At 38.2% G+C, this 16,669-nt stretch overlaps 1 protein-coding gene across 2 annotated transcripts in view; it reads right to left on the bottom strand.

Annotated features, from left to right (window-relative positions):
• The window catches only part of VSNL1 (visinin like 1), an 83,833-nt gene extending 83,303 nt beyond the window's left edge, over positions 1-530 (bottom strand). The window contains exon 1 of one of the 2 annotated variants that reach the window (XM_066386194.1): positions 425-530. The gene's annotated coding sequence lies outside the window, so the exon portion shown is untranslated. The other variant, XM_066386193.1, reaches the window with a different exon arrangement.
• Between the last annotated feature and the right edge of the window lie 16,139 nt (positions 531-16,669).

Here is a 16,669-nt window from a genome sequence, read left to right as displayed (position 1 = left end):
ACGTTGACGCATTTATATGCAAAGCAAAGTATGTGACAATAGCCAAAGCATCTCTCAGACAATTGGCCGCATTACACAAGCAGAAATACAACGAAGATTGTATTTTACACTTACAGTTATAGCGCTGCGCACGGTCACTTAACGAAATTGATAAAATTCAAGAGTTCTTTATATATATATTTAATTCGGGCAAACGTTTAAGCCGTCTCTGTGCGTGGTTCTCTAACGCTCTTTTTTTATTGTATTTTTCCCTCTCTGAAGCACTAGGCTGTTTAAATCCCTCTTCCAAACCCCGCGGCCGTAGCAGCACGCTCCGATAAGTCTCTGCTGCAGATTGGGAATCCCATAGAAAACCTAGGGTCGCTGAAGCTGGATGCGCAGGCGCACGAGCCGCCGCCTCGCCAGGCACCCTCTCCGGTCTCACCTTCCCTGCCCCTCCTGCTCCGCAGTCCCAGCTTGGAGAGCTCCGGAGCCGGTGACTAAAAGCAGCCTGGCATTGGCGCATGCTCAGTTGGAGGGGCTCTGAGTTTCCGCGGCTGGATTCCACGTCTCCAGATTTTAGCAGAAACTCAAAAGGAAAGTAGATAGGAAAAGGGAGCCTGGCACTGGAGCAGCAGCACCTGGACAGGCTAGAGGGAGGACGACTTGGACTCACTACGCCCCCGCGGTGGCTGAGTGGCGGTGAAAGCTGAGTCCAAAAATGCCAGACGTGGATCCTGCTTTTCCCACCGCCCTCAGCCCTAGCGGGTCCCCAGCCTAGCCTTTGTTGGCTGTAGGTGAAGGAGACAACTGCAGAAATCCCTTTCTCAGAAGGAAGCGTTCCCAGCAAGCTGTCAAGCTGTGAGCCAGTCATCACCTGAGCCCCCCCCCCCCACAAGGAACCCTGATGGTGGGCACTTTACATGGTCCAGTTCATCCGTGGGTGTTACGCTGGGAGTACTGGGAGCCAGGCCCGGCCCTGTAGTACCCCAGTGCCCAGGATGGGTATGGAGTCAGAAAGACAATAGAGAATTGTGTGTTGAAGGGAGCTGGGTCCCAGGCTTGCTCTGTGTAATCTTGAGCAAAGCATGCCAGCTATCAACAAACATTTAATAAGTGCTGTCTTATGCACTTAATAAGTACTTATTGAACATGCTTTTAGTGGGACTAGGAGGTGAATAGAGGGGAGGGAATGAATCACCCTTGGAATCCAGGGCTGAGAGCTTGAAGTAAGTGATTTTATAAAATCCCTTCTTTTTTGTCCTTGAGCAATGCAGGTTTGCCAGCCCTCCTCTGCTCTCCACTGGCCTGCCAAAGCCTAGAAGACTTGGCAAAGAGTAGTGCCTAGTAAACGTTTGGTTGCTTCCTGTAGGACCAGAGTCCACCACCATTGCAGCCATTGTGGTGGCCATTCACATGCTAGTTCTCGTTGAGTTTGGACAGAAGGTAAAGAAACAGTGGAGCAAAAATGATGGGCCATCGCTTTATTAAAGTCTCGCCCAGCCGACCAGCAACCACACAGGGAAAACACTTCCCTTTCACTCATTCAGAGCTCCCAAAGCCCTCACTCATTCTCAGGTTCTAAAGCAGGAGAATCTTCCCCGGTTTCTACTAGAATCAAAGGCCCCACCAGTCTTAGTGGAGCTCGCAAGGCCCCTCAGCTCTGGTTTCTTATCTGCACACCCTCTCTTTCTCTGCCAACATGGCTTCCCCTTTAGCACGTTGCATTCTCTCTCCTCACTCCACAAACCTGGCTTCTTTCTGCCTCTTCTCCTTCTTCCCTCTCTTTTCAAAACTTTGTCTTGAAAACCCCTCCTCCAGCAAACAATGGCCCTTCCCAAGCAGGAAGGTAATTTGCAATTTCACAGAACACATATACCTAGCGCTGCCCAGCTCCTAATGCAAACTATAAGTGAGCAAACAAACAAAAAAAAAATCACATCTTACAAACTTATTTGACCAACACTTCCCTACCAGGAAAAGCAAGGAGTTCTCAGTTGCTCCCAACTTGATCAGTTTCCTCAAGTATGTACCTTGTGCTTTGATTCATTCAACAATTATTCACTGATCACCTACCTACTGACAGTTGGGCACTGTTCTATGCTTTGGAGGTAATGCAGTGAACAAAACCCCTACTGAGATTTACACTCAGGTGTGGATTTTATTTTAAAGGGAGAAAGTTCTGGAGGCACGGTGAAGACCAAAGGTCTTCTTAAGCTGAGAACTTCACAATTTGCCAAGCACCTTCACACAGCTCAGTATGTTCAAGAAAACCGTTCAGTTCTGAGGACACCAGGAGCATCTCCCATGGCAAATGAGCTCTAGACTAGCAACTTTCAACCGTTTTCACCTCATGGTACACATAAACTAATTACTAAAATTCTGCAACATACCAAAAAATGTATTTTTTGCTGATCTGACACACATGCACAAAAATAGGTGTAATTTTGATTCATTCACACCAGATGGCTACGGTTCTGGCTACTATCATTTTTTGTTGTTTTTGTTTGTTGTTTTAATTGAACAATCTAAGGGAAAAGAGGTCAGTACCCCTGACTATATAAGTAGGTACTGAATTGCATATTTTAATAATTCCTGTGGCACACCAGTGTGCAGGTGCACACTGAAAATCCCGGCCCTACACTGACAAATCGCCACAGCCAGGAGATAGTTGAAAGGTGGGGTGTCTAGCTTGAAAGAACCTGAGGCTACTTAAGCAAAGACGGGAGAAACTCTGCTTATTGAGTTTATGGCAATAGAAAAGCTCCAGTTAGGTGAAGACCTACAGCGGTGACACCGGGACCTCTTGCAAAATGCCAGCCTGGTGGGCCCAGAGCCCAGGAATGCGGTTCCCTGGGCCAGAAGCCTAGGTAAGGCTGCGCAAACGGGAAGAATACTCTAGGGACCCCCGGGACGCAGTTCACCGTGGTTCCCCTCCGGACCCGGCTCTCCCACGCGGTGCTGGTAACCGCAGAAACCCGGAGAGCGGAGTCCTGAGGCCCGGCGCGCTGCCGCAGCGGAGCACGTTTTGAGTGTGCGGCCGCCAGCCAGCCCTGCGCTCCCGGGCCGCAGTGCGCACTGCGCAGCGGATTCATTCTGTTTCTTTGCATGGGTTCGGGGCAAAAGTCAGTTTTGATGAGTCGGTTGGGTTGGCTGTGGAAACCACCACTAAAGCTTTCAAAGTAATTTCCCGTCTTTTGTCGATTTCCCCTACTAAAGCATTTTTCGCTGGGCTCTCTGGTTTCTCTCTGAAGTCTCGGTACTGCAATCTGCATGGACTGTAGGGGTCACGATGCCATTTCTCTGCTTCGAGGAGCTCTATTTTTTTTTTTTTTTTTTTTTGCGCCCTGGACGTCTCTTTTGTGGCAGTGTTCGGTTTTAGATAACTTACTTTGAATTGGTGTTTAGGAAAAAATAAACACTGATACTTTTAAAGCGTGTATGTTGTAAGGAAGATTTGATTTAGATGTGTGCGTTTTGGTAAAAGCAGCTTTGTCTAATTGAGCAGGCAGAGTTTTTTCTTCTTTCAGTTCTATTTGCACTGAAGAGTTGTTTGACTTCCTGTGATATCTTAATCTCCAGCTATTGTGTAACCTTATCTTTTAAAGCAATAATATTTTGTTTTTGTTAAAAAAATTTTTTTAAGATGCCCTTTAGTCGAGTTTTATGTGCAATGGAGGAACAGTAGGGAAGCCAATTCTAAAAGATACTGACGGAATATTATCATTTAAGTAACAGAAAGCAATTGCCTTTTTAAGATGGTAGATTTAAGAGGGAAATGTGGTAGGAAAACCAAAAAATAAGGGAGCCTCGTGTTTCTTTCTTCCTTCACGTATTTGCAGATGTCACGGGTGATCACAGAAGAGCAGAGATGCACTGCCCTGCACCCCTACGTGCCCTGGGGTAGAGGATATGGAATAAGGCACCGTGTGGACTGAAGAATGCCACCAGCTGTAGCAGTTGTCCCATTACTTAAAATCTGGTCCCCCCACACTGCTGACCCTGGCAGTGTCAGATTTTACATTCTGGAGGTGTTTTGGGGGAGAGGGGATAAGTACTGACTTGGGGAAGGGAGGGAAGGAAGGTGTTAGGGGGAAGGACTTGTTTGGTTTTCTGAAGTAAGTGGTAGAATCCTCACTTGCCCAGAAACTACTGAGGAGCCATTTTCCTTTGCTTGGTGTCAAATAATATTCTTATCTGAAGTCCCTGCACTTCCACCTCACTCCTTTTCAGATTCAAACAAATACACAAAGTAAACCCAAGAAAGACTTTTTAGGTGTATCCAACTTCGTTTAATATTTCCACCCACTTTTTTTTTTCTTTGAGCCAGACCCTGCCAGGGGCTATTTCCACCCACTTTAATTGTGGCCTGGCCAAGAGAAAACTGAGAATCACAGTAAAAGTGCAAAATACCAGTAGTACAACAGGTCTAAGCTTGTCCTGTGAGCTCACGGTCATATTGTTTACTAGAAATGCTTTGTATAAAATATATGAGCCAAGAAGGGTGGAACGTAAGACATGAGGGCATTTAGGAAATTGGAAGAAAAATTAAGTGTTGGAAAGTCATCATTAAAATGAGAAGAAGAGACAGGAATTGGAAAAACTGATTTATACTCATTTAAATTCATAAAGAATAATGATAATAATTTTCTTGTATGGGCAAAGTGCCCTTATTTTAAAAAACTGAGGGTATTAATCATCACAGAGGAGATGCATTATGTAAGATAATTATATTTATCCTGATTTTTAAAATTCTTTTAAAAAATATATGGCTAGACTAACAAAATAAAATAACCTCCTAAAGTCAAACAGGAAGATATTGCCTAGAATAAAACCCTACAGTAGTTTTTCTGACACATAAAGTGTTTTATTGTAAAATTTTGTACTTCTACATGTTTTTCTAAAGTAAATAAAAAGATGCAAGACCATGTAGGAATAATTTCCATGCAATTAAAGAGAGAATTCCATGCCTCCCTAGACAGGAGAGGAATTAAGTCTCAGTTTTAATGGACTGGGTTGATCATTTCTCTCAGCCCACTCCTGATTTATCTCTGTAATCCATGATTGAATCTAAATTCAGTTTGAAACATTACTTTTGGCCCTTTGAAGTTTGAACAATTTTAATCTCCAGCTATTGTGTAACCTTATCTTTTAAAGCACTAATATTTTGTTTTTGTTAAAAAAAATTTTAAGATGCCCTTTAGTAGAGTTTTATATGCAATGGAGGAACAGTAGGGCAGCCAATTCTAAAAGATACTGATGGAATATTATCATTTAAGTAACAGAAAGCAATTGCCTTTTTTTTTTTTTTTTTGTATTTTTCTGAAGTTGGAAACGGGGAGGCAGTCAGACAGATTTCCACATGCACCCGACAGGGATCCACCTGGCATGCCCACTAGGGAGCAATGCTCTGCCCATCTGGGGTGTTGCTCCATTGCAACCAGAGCCATTCTAGCGCCCACCAGGGGGCGATGCTCTGCCCATCTGGGGCGTTGCTCTGCCGCAACCAGAGCCATTCTAGCGCCTGAGGCAGAAGCCATAGAGCCATCCTCAGCACTCGGGCCAACTTTGCTCCAATGGAGCCTTGGCTGTGGGAGGGGAAGAGAGAGACAGAGAGGAAGAAGAGGGGGAGGGGTGGAGAAGCAGATGGGCGCTTCTCCTGTGTGTCCTGGCCGGGAATCAAACCCGGGACTCCCGCACGCCAGGCCAACGCTCTACCACTGAGCCAACCAGCCAGGGCCCAGCAATTGCCTTTTTTAAGATGGTAGATTTAAGAGAGAAATGTGGTAGGAAAACCAAAAAATAAGGGAGCCTCATGTTTCTTTCTTCTTTCACGTATTTGCAGATGTCACGGGTGATCACAGAAGAGCAGAGATGCACTGCCCTGCACCCTTATGTGCCCTGGGGTAGAAGATGTGGAATAAGGTACCGTGTTGACTGAAGAATGCCACCAGCTGTAGCAGTTGTCCCATTACTTAAGATCTGGTCTGAACAATGTACCAAAAAAGTTTCTTAAATCCCTACTGAATGAATTATTGTCAAAGCTTGAGTTTCCCAGAAGTTCCTTGGAATCTCAGAAATGGTCTAGCTAGTGCATGGTCTATAGCCTCAAAAACAGAAAATGTTTTATTCTGTTCTCTCCTTTATGTCTGAGCCTAACCTGTAGATTCATAGCAATGCTCTAAAGTTGGAAATTTTTACCACTATTTTTAGTGACAATGTAAAAAAAATAATGATAGCAGAATTGGACTATGTGTGAACCTGTCCATCTTCTCTTCAATGACTGTTCAGGTAATCCTGTATGCTAGGCTGTGATCTTTTTTAGTTGTGTTGCAATTAGCCATTGCAAATATAATCATGGATTCAAATTCTGGAACTTATATATTTTGGAGACCATCTGATTCTCAAGAGTCTTCAAAAGTTCTTTTCTTGCCTAAAGCACATCTTACTGACTTCTTTCTCTCTTTAATCTTTATTTTCCTTAATATTTTCCTTTGAATTTTTAATGAAACTCTCAAACTCAACAATTTCAGCATAAAATTTAAGATAAACTAAAAAGAATGAATTCTACATTCCCTTCTGAGACAACCAACAAAAACAAAACTCACATCCTGCACCAAAAGATTTTCATAACTGAGTTTATATTCTCACCTAGTGCCTGAAGGAGGGAAGAGATAGTGGACTTGCTCATGTTTTAGTGTTCTTATCTTCCACCTTTAACATTCATTTCACCATCCTAAGAGGTTCAACAAGAGAAAGAGTGACCATAGATGATCTTTCCAGATTGTAGGTTTAGTCTTTGTATCATAGTCTCTAGGAGGGTGGATTGTACTGGTTTTTCAAAAAGAAAAAAAAACAAAACAAAACTGCTCAGGTGTCACTTATTTGACACCTGTTGAGCATCTACTTTGTACCAAACAGTGTGCAACCTTATTTTTGTGTGAAATAGGCATTATTATAACCTATAACCCACTTTACATATGAGGAGGAAATTGTGGCAATGTTTGTATTAGTAATATTTCCCTCAATTAGCCTCAATTTCTCCTTCTTCATCCCATTCCAATTAACATTATGACTTTTCCTCTATAAATTACTACATTTTTATTCACCTAATATATCTATGTGAAATAAATGTTGTACAACCTTATTTATGTGTGAAATAGGTACTATTATAACCCATTTTACAATGAAAGTTGAAATTGCCTTCAAATTTATATATCAAATTTTCTTAGCTTTAGTTTATGATGTTAGTGACTTTTTTTCTTTTTTTTTCTTCTGTATTTTCATGAGTATTTTTATGACAATATATCAAGTAGTGCTCTTCTGTTTCTATGTTAGTCTGGATGCAGTAGTCTATTGTAAGCTTTCAAAAAATAAATTAATGGTAATTTTCCTTAATATACCATAAAAATGAACTGAACATAGCAAACCATTTCTACTGTCCTTATTCAGCAAATATTTATTGGCTATCTAATTAAAGGATGACGGGTCAAAGGTTAATAAGACATAGCCTTTCCTATAAAAGGCTTTCAATCTATTCCAGAAGTTGGATGAGTAAATAGATAATTACAAACAGTTTGATAAGTTCTAAATTCTGTTCTAAGCACAAAGCTATGGGAGAATATTTGTGGGAGAAAGAACCTAGCCTATGAAAGGGATCTGAAAGAAGATGTGACTAAGCTAAATCCCCTCAAAAATTCCTGTCCACCTAAAACCTAAGAATGTAACCTTACTTGGAATTAGTTTTTTTGCAGGTTAAGATGAGTTCATAATGGATTAGAGTGGGCCCTACATCCAAAATAACTCGTGTTTTAATGAGAAGAGAAAGGACACAGAGACAGAGACACACATAGGAAGAACCCCAAGTGACTTAAGAGGCAGAGATTGGAGTTATGCACAAACCAAAGGATGTCAGGGATTTCCAGCAACAACCTGCAGCTAGAAGTGATGCATGGAGCAGATTCTTCCTTGGAGCCTCCCAAAGGTACCAACCCTAGTGGCACCTTGATATCAGATTGTGGCCTCCAGAACTATAAAAGAATAAGATTTTTTGTTGTTGTTTTAAGCCACCCATTCTGTGGTATCTTGTTACAGCAGCCCTAGGAAATTAATAAGGGGGATAATTACACTTAAATACAGTATTTGGCAGTTAGGTTTTTAGTAAAACATATTCTGATAGTGAGAATAGAAAGACTGGACTTTGAACTAAGAGACATGGATTCAAGAGCCAACTCTATTACTTCTTAGATGTGGTCTTGGGCAAGTTAATTTCCCTTCATGACTTGATTTCCTCATTGATAAATTGAGAAAGATTAAAACTGTACTTGAAAGTAGGGCTCTGTAGTTGAAAAATGCAAGATATTAGGCATGTACAAAACTCTGCATAGTAAGCTAATAGTGTTAATTTGCATCTAAGATGATATTGAGCCAGTTTCTTCCAATTGAAAACTAAATTAAATTCATGGTTTTGGTTTTGAGTTCATTTAAAATAATTTCCTTAGAGACTTTTCATATTGTTGCTCATGAAAATCAGATTAGGTACATTGATCACAGTGCCTAGGCTGGAAGTAATACAAAGTCTGTTTAAAATTTCCCAGGCTAGTTTATAGATGTTCTAATAAAAGTGAGTATTAATAACACTAATACTGAACAATATATTGAAATTAGACTTATATAACACTTTGCCAATATAACTTTTTTCTTTAAATGAACTTTACCTTTTAAAGCAATTTTAGGTTCACAGCACATAGAATGTTTTTAGAAACATTCATGGACCATTGACCTTATTGATTCTGATTGTGGACTGGATGAAAAATAAGACTAAATAGCATACTTAATTGCATTGTTTCTGTAATGTATTGTAGAGTCTTAATGTTCATGAGGGATGGGTCCTAAAACCTTCTTCTCTCCAATATATGAATATCACTATAAATAAAATTGCTTTGCTGGTATGTACATAATTACCTACTTATAGATTATTAAATAAAAAATAAATTAAATAGGAACAATAAAGCTACATTGAGCTGCACATACAGAGGTGATCAGTTAACTAGAGTTGTACTAATTTAGTTATCAATTACAAGCACCAGTTCCTTAGTTATATGAGATTCACATTTGTGTTCTAGCAAAATGACATATTACTGTCATTATAACCTTCAAGGTTATTCACAAATAGATATAGCCCCATAATTAAATCTATAAAGGGCACATTCTACTGAAATCCTGCTATCTGGGAACATTAAATTTTTTGTACATCATTGCACTACTTGAAAAATAAGTAATTGAAACTTGAGATCCTGGTCATTTTGAAAGCAATTTGAATCCAATGGATGAAGGTCAATTTTGAAAGAGCTAAAATTTACTCTTTGGTCTTTATGATTCAACATGTATTTGTAAAAATATGTCTTTTTAAAGACTTTCAAAGAGATTGAAGCTCTTTCTCTTTAGGAGCTAATAAATCTATTAATCTGAGAGAATAGACTAATGATATTATTTAAACATGTCCTGTGTGGATAATTTGTCACTTTGTGCTAGAGGAAAGAATACAGTAATTCTTTTTATGTCTTTAGAAAATACTTGTGTTCATTAATGAGTCTGTATCTTTCCAAACTTGTAGGATCACTTTAAAACTAATTAAGAAAGCCTTATTCAGGAACATTAAGGTAGTTAAAACACAATGTCCCTGATGCCGTCAGGTGAGTGTACTTTTTAGTCTTTCTTCTGCATATTTTCTTGGTCCTTCCTATAGGAAAGATTACACTGTTTGTGTGTGTGTATATGTGTATGGTGCATTTTATTTAAATGGTATGAATGAGTGGAAAGATACCAAAGACAAATTACTTCTGATTAATGGCAAAATCTTTTTATTTTTCCTTCAGAGAGAACAAAATTGTACTCTCTGGTGGTTATGGAAATGCTCTTCTTCTGTAGGATGAACTAGGGCTGGGGCAAGTAATAGGCTGTGGCAGTGATTTCTAACCAGATCCTAGGTTTCAAGTAGAATTTTTAAACTGAGTCTGAGCAGGACAAGAGCTTCTCAATGACTTCCTGTCTCACTAAGAGTATCCCAGGCCAAAGTGATCTCCCAACCAAGGTTGGGAGTAGTATTCCTAGAACCCCACTCAAATTTGTACCCCTAGATGAGGAATTTCACAATGGATTGGTAGATGTTTACCAAAGAATAGAGTACAGTTCATTGCTGAATTTGGATAACTGTAACCTTTCTGTCTACTTTTTTTCAATTGACTTAAGATGCTAAAGGTGTATAGAATAATAAATGAAATATCATCATGACTCATAGTTTTCCTTTTAGATTTTAATATTTAATATGTTGTATACTTAGTACAGAAACAGTCTGATACTTCTACTTGGTCACATTAAAAATGCCAAGTTCCTGATTCATAATAGAGTTCAGCATTTATTACGTTGATTAATTCCCTCTTTCTCTTTAGATTTTTTTCCAGTGGATTATTTTTTGATGCCTTTAAAATTTAAAAGAATTAAAAATTTATTGGGAGTTCTGATTAGGAAGATTATTTTTATTACTTAATAACAATACTGTTCCATAACTGGAATAGTAGGTGTGATAATTTTCCGTGTACAAAACACACAATAGTGGCAGATAGTGTTCTTATACTGATTTTGAAAATAAATTTAGACATTTTCCAGCCAGTGATTATATTTTTATTATTCAGTATAGGTTTGTACCAGATATAGTGGAACATATTATAAAATATTTAAACAAAAAGAGAGCCCTGGCTGGTTGACTTAGTGGTAGATCGTTGGCCCAGCATGTGGAAGTCCCAGTTTCGATTTCTGATGAGGGCACACAGGAGAGGTGCCTATCTGCTTCTCTACCCTTCCCTTCTCTTTCCTCTTTATCTCTCTCTTCCCCTCCCACAGCCAAGGCTCTATTGGAGCAAAGTTGAGCTGGGTGCTGAGGACGGCTCCATGGCCTCCGCCTCAGGCACTAGAATGGCTCTGGTTGCAACTGAGTGACGCCCCAGAGGGGCAGAGCATCGTCCCCTGGTGGGCTTGCCAGGTGGATCCCAGTCAGGTGCATGCAGGAGTCTGTCTCTCTGCTTCCCTGTTTTTTACTTCAGAAAAATACAAAAAACAAACAAACAAAACAACAACAACAAAAAACAAGAAGAGAATTTGTGTTTGGATTAATTTTCATGAACACCACATGATTAGATTTATGAATTAAAGAGGAAATTAGACTCAACAGAAGGGAGTTTCTAGTTTTATTTGACTGGGTAACAGTTTTTATAATTGGCATTGGACACTGAAACTGAACCATCCCTTGGAAACCAGTGTAATCATTTGCAAGCCAAGAAATATGTTAAATTTTTAAAGTAATTGTCCTTGCTCTCTCTCTTGCTACTGACAACTGTTCATTTGGTAGCTACCCTGGGCCTGATCATAGCTTTCCAAGGCCTTTGTAAAAGTTTAAATAGTTTTCCCTTTTATATTTTCTGTGGGAAGTCAAATATTTTCTTACTTTGAAAGTGATTGTCTAATATGTAGGTAACACTGAAATTCATATACTATTTATTTGAAGATTATTTGCCACTCACTGAAACTAATTTTTGTTCAGTTAATTTCAAAATAAGAAAATAGAGACTTACCATATTAAACAGTAAATAAACTATCTTCAAGGAATTACCACTTAAAAGCACAGACAACAGTCTGGTGATTACCAGAAGCAAAGGGGAGTAGGATCAGGTAGAAAAGGATAAAGGGGATAAATGGTGATGGAAGAACTCTTGACTTGGGGTGGTGGCCACAATACAAGATACAGGTGATGCATATATTACTGAATTGTATACCTGAAACCTATCTGCTCTTAGCAAACGTCACCCCAATAAATTTAATAAAAAAATTTAAATATATCATTCTAATTTGTTTTATTACTTTCTATTCCTAAGGTTAATGTTCAAATACAGGCCCTTACTATTTCTGGTTATGTTACTGTAATGCCTACTATTTCTGCTAAAGATAGCATTCTCTCCCACTTATTTCCAATTCATCTTAAATGTGGCCCCCAAATGAATTCTTCTAAAGTGCTATTTTAAATATATAATTTTGCTAAAGCAAATCCACAAATATAGTCTTTCCAATAGCATGAAGTTCACATTTTCTTGTTCGCTTGGCATTCAATGTTCTGAGCACTCTAACCTCAGTTTCTTTCCTATCTTCTTTAACCTCCTATGAAAACCTTCTTTCTCAAACACACGTGTTTACTCACTATTACAAACATATAGTACACTTTTGTCTATGCCTTTGTTCATGCTTTTGATATTGTCTGAAATATATTCTACTGTTTTGCTTATGTTCAAATCATATTCTCAGATGCCTTTAGTCCTACTCTAAGCCTCAAAAATACAGTTGTTTTGAACTGTAAGCATACTGTTATTTATATAATCTACTTAAAATTATGAAGTTTTAAAACACTCTATATTGTTATTAAATGTATTTTATTGTTAATACCTTGTCTCCGTGTCACAACTTTTTGCATAGCACCTGGCATAATGAATATATGATACTCAGTACTTAATGACTATTTCATTGAGTAAAAACTGGTTCTCAGAGTAAAATGCCTTTCAGTCCTCAGTAACAAAAATCTTAGTTGGCTATTTTTGATAAAGCCATTAAAAAAACTATAAGTAATAGTGACTGAAGCAGAAAAAAATCAGAATACATATATCACAAAAATTGCTGTTATTTCTGAAGACTGATTAATGAATTTGTATAATAGATACTTTGAAAAACATTTAATAGTGTATTTATAAAGCAAAACAATAGCAATATTTGCAATATATCAATAAAGATATTTAATATATTTGGAAATATGTAATGACACTTATTTTTTCCTCTTCTGTTAAATCCAGAGAAAAAAAGATGATGTAGTAAAAATTAATTTTTATGAGCTTTCCATAAAACAAAGAAAAGAATTGAGCAACTTAACAAATCAATGAAAAGTCTAGAAGTGGTTTGGGAAATTATCTTTAATAATTTTTTTAAAGGACTGCCTAAATATTCTTATTTTAGAATGGTTAAAGAAGTGAATGAATTACTATTAACAGCTTCAATGCTTATACAGAGCTGCTATGAGTAAGACCTTGTTCTATGTTTTACATATTAACTCCTAAAATTCTATAACCAACACATGAGGTAGGTACTATTGCTATCACTCTTATTTTAAGTTGAGGAAATTGAGGTACAGAAGGTTAAGAAAGCTACCTAAAGTGATGCAGGTAGTAAGTAGTGGAACTAAGATTCAAATCTAGGAAATTTGGTTCCAGAACCCATGATTTTTTCTTTCTTTTTAAAATGGAAATAAGACATACATACAGAAAAGGATATCATTCATAAACATTCAACACAATGCTTTTTCACAAAATAAACACCAGCCAGGTAAAGAAAGTAGAGAATTAAAGCATGAGAAAGACCTCCAGAGTAAGAGTCTTATATTCGTAACTTCTACTCTATATTGCCACTCAGTAGATTTCTGAACATTATGCTTCACCTTGAAGTTTTTTCTATAATTTCAATTTAAATTGATTTAAATTTATAGTGTTCATTCCTAAAAAGCAATAGGAAAAAAAACCCAAATAAACAAAAAAGCTTGAATTTGAGCTTATTTTCTTAGCAGGGTTTGAATACTTTTTTAAAAAGATTTTATTTACTGATTTTAAAGAGAATGAATAGAAAAAAGGTGGTGGGGGTGGGAAGCATCAACTCATAGTTGCTTCTTACATGTGCCTTGACCAGGCAAGCCCGGGACCTTGCACTGGCACCCTCCGCATTCCAAGTCAACACCCCATCCACTGCACCACCACAGATCAAGCTAGAGTTTGAGTACTTTTTAGAAAGTTTTAGACATTACAAAAACCCCTTTATAATTCTACAGATGAGTCTTTGGCAAATTCAGTAAAGGCACATACCTGAGCAGTGAATCTTATGCTCTAGATAGATGTTGGTTTATTATAAAAATCAAGGGCTGCAGAAAAGTTTAATGGTGAAAGATTCCACTCTTTTCTAGCCTTCCATTTGTCTGCCCCCAGTAACAACTATCCTTCAGAACACAAGCTATTCCTTTTGGAGTTTAAACTGGCATAATTTGTTTCTACATTGAAGTCCCTGACAAAGTTTGACATTGTATCAGCACTTCAAGGATGAGTAATTATAGTTTGAGGAAATTAGTTAATAAATAAAAACCAGTGGAAGTGGTCTTTTCTTCAATGGCATACAGAGATTGAAATACTTGTCTGTTGTTTTTTCTTTTGTTTTTTTAATTCTTCTACGAGAGAGGAGTTTGGAGAAGAAAAATAGAAAAAGATGGTGCTGTTATTACATTATTATGTAAGAAGAAGGGTATTCAACAGAACAACACGTACATATTGAAGTGTTCCTAACTATAGTCTGTGCTTTTCAGAAGAACAAGGCACCCAGTAGATTGTTGAATGCATGTATTCCCTACTAAATATTGTTTGCACTGAAATAAGATTTTTGTGTGTGTTTGTTTTCACCTATCAGGGATTTTATAAGAAAAAAAAAAGAAGAAAACCTCTGTACCTTTCACAGTTTTTTTAAAAAAATAAAAATCTTGGATGGACATAGAGCACATTAAAATTTTATTTATAACCCTTTGATTTATTATATTTTATATTGGAGAAGACACTTTTTATTTCTTTATATTTATTAATTAGCACAGCGTTGAAATGTATGGTCACAGTGCTTCTGCCTCTCTTTCTCCTTTTCATTTTTCATATATTAGAGGACTTTTACCCTATACATGATCCCTGTGGATCTGTCGCTGCTTAGCTACACATTATAGCCCAAGCCCAGTTCCTGCCTTGTTTCAATATTTTATTATAGATGGCATTGTAACTGTAACCAAGTAATTTATATTTTCTGTCTTTGTTTTTTCAGGTTATTGTCCAAGATCTCAACAAGATAACATTTAAGAAAGTCATCTCTAGAGTCTCTCTGAGTGGTTTTTAGAGACCTGGGTTTAACTTTTGGAAATGGATATGAAACTGTAAGTGAATGATTAGCTTGATTGACCTTAGGCAAAGTTACAAAGTAAGTGACGTTTTGCAACTTTCTTGCCTTTCTATTTATTCATGATTAAGTACTATGTAAACCACAAACATTGTGTATATAATTAATTTGTGTTAGATTGCATTACAAAACTAGATATGTGTGCTCATTCTTTTTTTTTTTTTTTTCTTTTTCTTTTTGTATTTTTCTGAAGCTGGAAACGGGGAGAGACAGTCAGACAGACTCCCGCATGCGCCCCGCCGGGATCCACCCAGCACGCCCACCAGGGGGCGACGCTCTGCCCACCAGGGGGCGATGCTCTGCCCCTCCAGGAGTCGCTCTGTCGCGACCAGAGCCACTCTAGCGCCTGAGGAAGAGGCCAAGGAGCCATCCCCAGCGCCCGGGCCATCTTTGCTCCAATGGAGCCTCGGCTGCGGGAGGGGAAGAGAGAGACAGAGAGGAAGGAGAAGTGGAGGGGTGGAGAAGCAGATGGGCGCTTCTCCTGTGTGCCCTGGCCGGGAATCAAACCCGGGACTTCTGCACGCCAGGCCGACGCTCTACCACTGAACCAACCGGCCAGGGCCCTGCTCATTCTTTTTTTTCTTAGGAGGCATAGTTATCTGTGAGAAACTTTTATAAATTAGGAAAAAGATTGTTCTTTAATAGAATTGTGTGACAAAGCACTGCAAGGGACAAGAAACCAACTACCTCTCCACATACCCCGCTGTTATTTTCCTTTTTCACTTCCTATGATTCTTGGCTCTCTTTCTGCAAGACTCCACCAAAAATGTACCCAAGGGAGTCAGGGCATTGGTTATATTATTTAAATCATTAATTCTCCTCTCATAAAATCCAGTAATGTGCAGAATGTGCTGAATTCAGTTATGAAGAATGTTCCAAACCAGTTCTTCATAATTAGGAAAATTCTGGGACATATATTACATTCAGGGTAGGTAAATTATTTACTGTGTTATAGTCTTGATTTAAATTTAGTTTTTACAAATATTACTTAGTTTCTTCCAGACCCTATTTGTTTTTCATCTTGATTGGCTAGATCTTCCTATTAGTCTTGGATCAATGACTTTTCTCCTTAGGTTACCTTTACTTCTATCTCTCAGTGCCACGCTAGAGCTATTTCTTCATTTCCTTCAGCTCTGAGAAGGAAGAGCTCTAGTTTTCTGGGTCTTAGGTCACTTTTTATTTTCTGCTTAAAACCATTATTCTGAGGCTGCCTAGATCCTGTATTTCATCTTTAAGCAAATGAACCAGCATATACCAAAGACTGAAATTATGAAAGGGCTCTATATACTTAAGGACTGGAGAGAATTTCAGTGCTGCCTGAGAGCAAGGTATGTTGTGGAACTAGATACAGAAGCTGAAAAACAATCTGGAGATGAACTGTGAAGAACTTTGTAGCCAAACACCCAAACACCATGTTATGCATAAATTATTCTAGAATCACAAAGCTATGGCAGTAACAGATAGAAAGCTTGTTTCTAATATCATGTTAGTGCACCAATTACAGCTTCTTTAGCTGTGCAAGTCAGTCCTTACAGGCTGGTCACAAGCAGAGGACAGACTGCTTTAGAATGGAATGTAGAATTGTGGAGAATCTAATATTATATTACTTAGATACATATTA

This window comes from Saccopteryx leptura, chromosome 5 (assembly GCF_036850995.1).
Source record: "Saccopteryx leptura isolate mSacLep1 chromosome 5, mSacLep1_pri_phased_curated, whole genome shotgun sequence".
Classification (NCBI taxonomy): domain Eukaryota; kingdom Metazoa; phylum Chordata; class Mammalia; order Chiroptera; family Emballonuridae; genus Saccopteryx; species Saccopteryx leptura.
The sequence above is the reverse complement of the archived record's forward strand: the minus strand, read 5'-3'. Positions and strand labels throughout refer to the sequence as shown.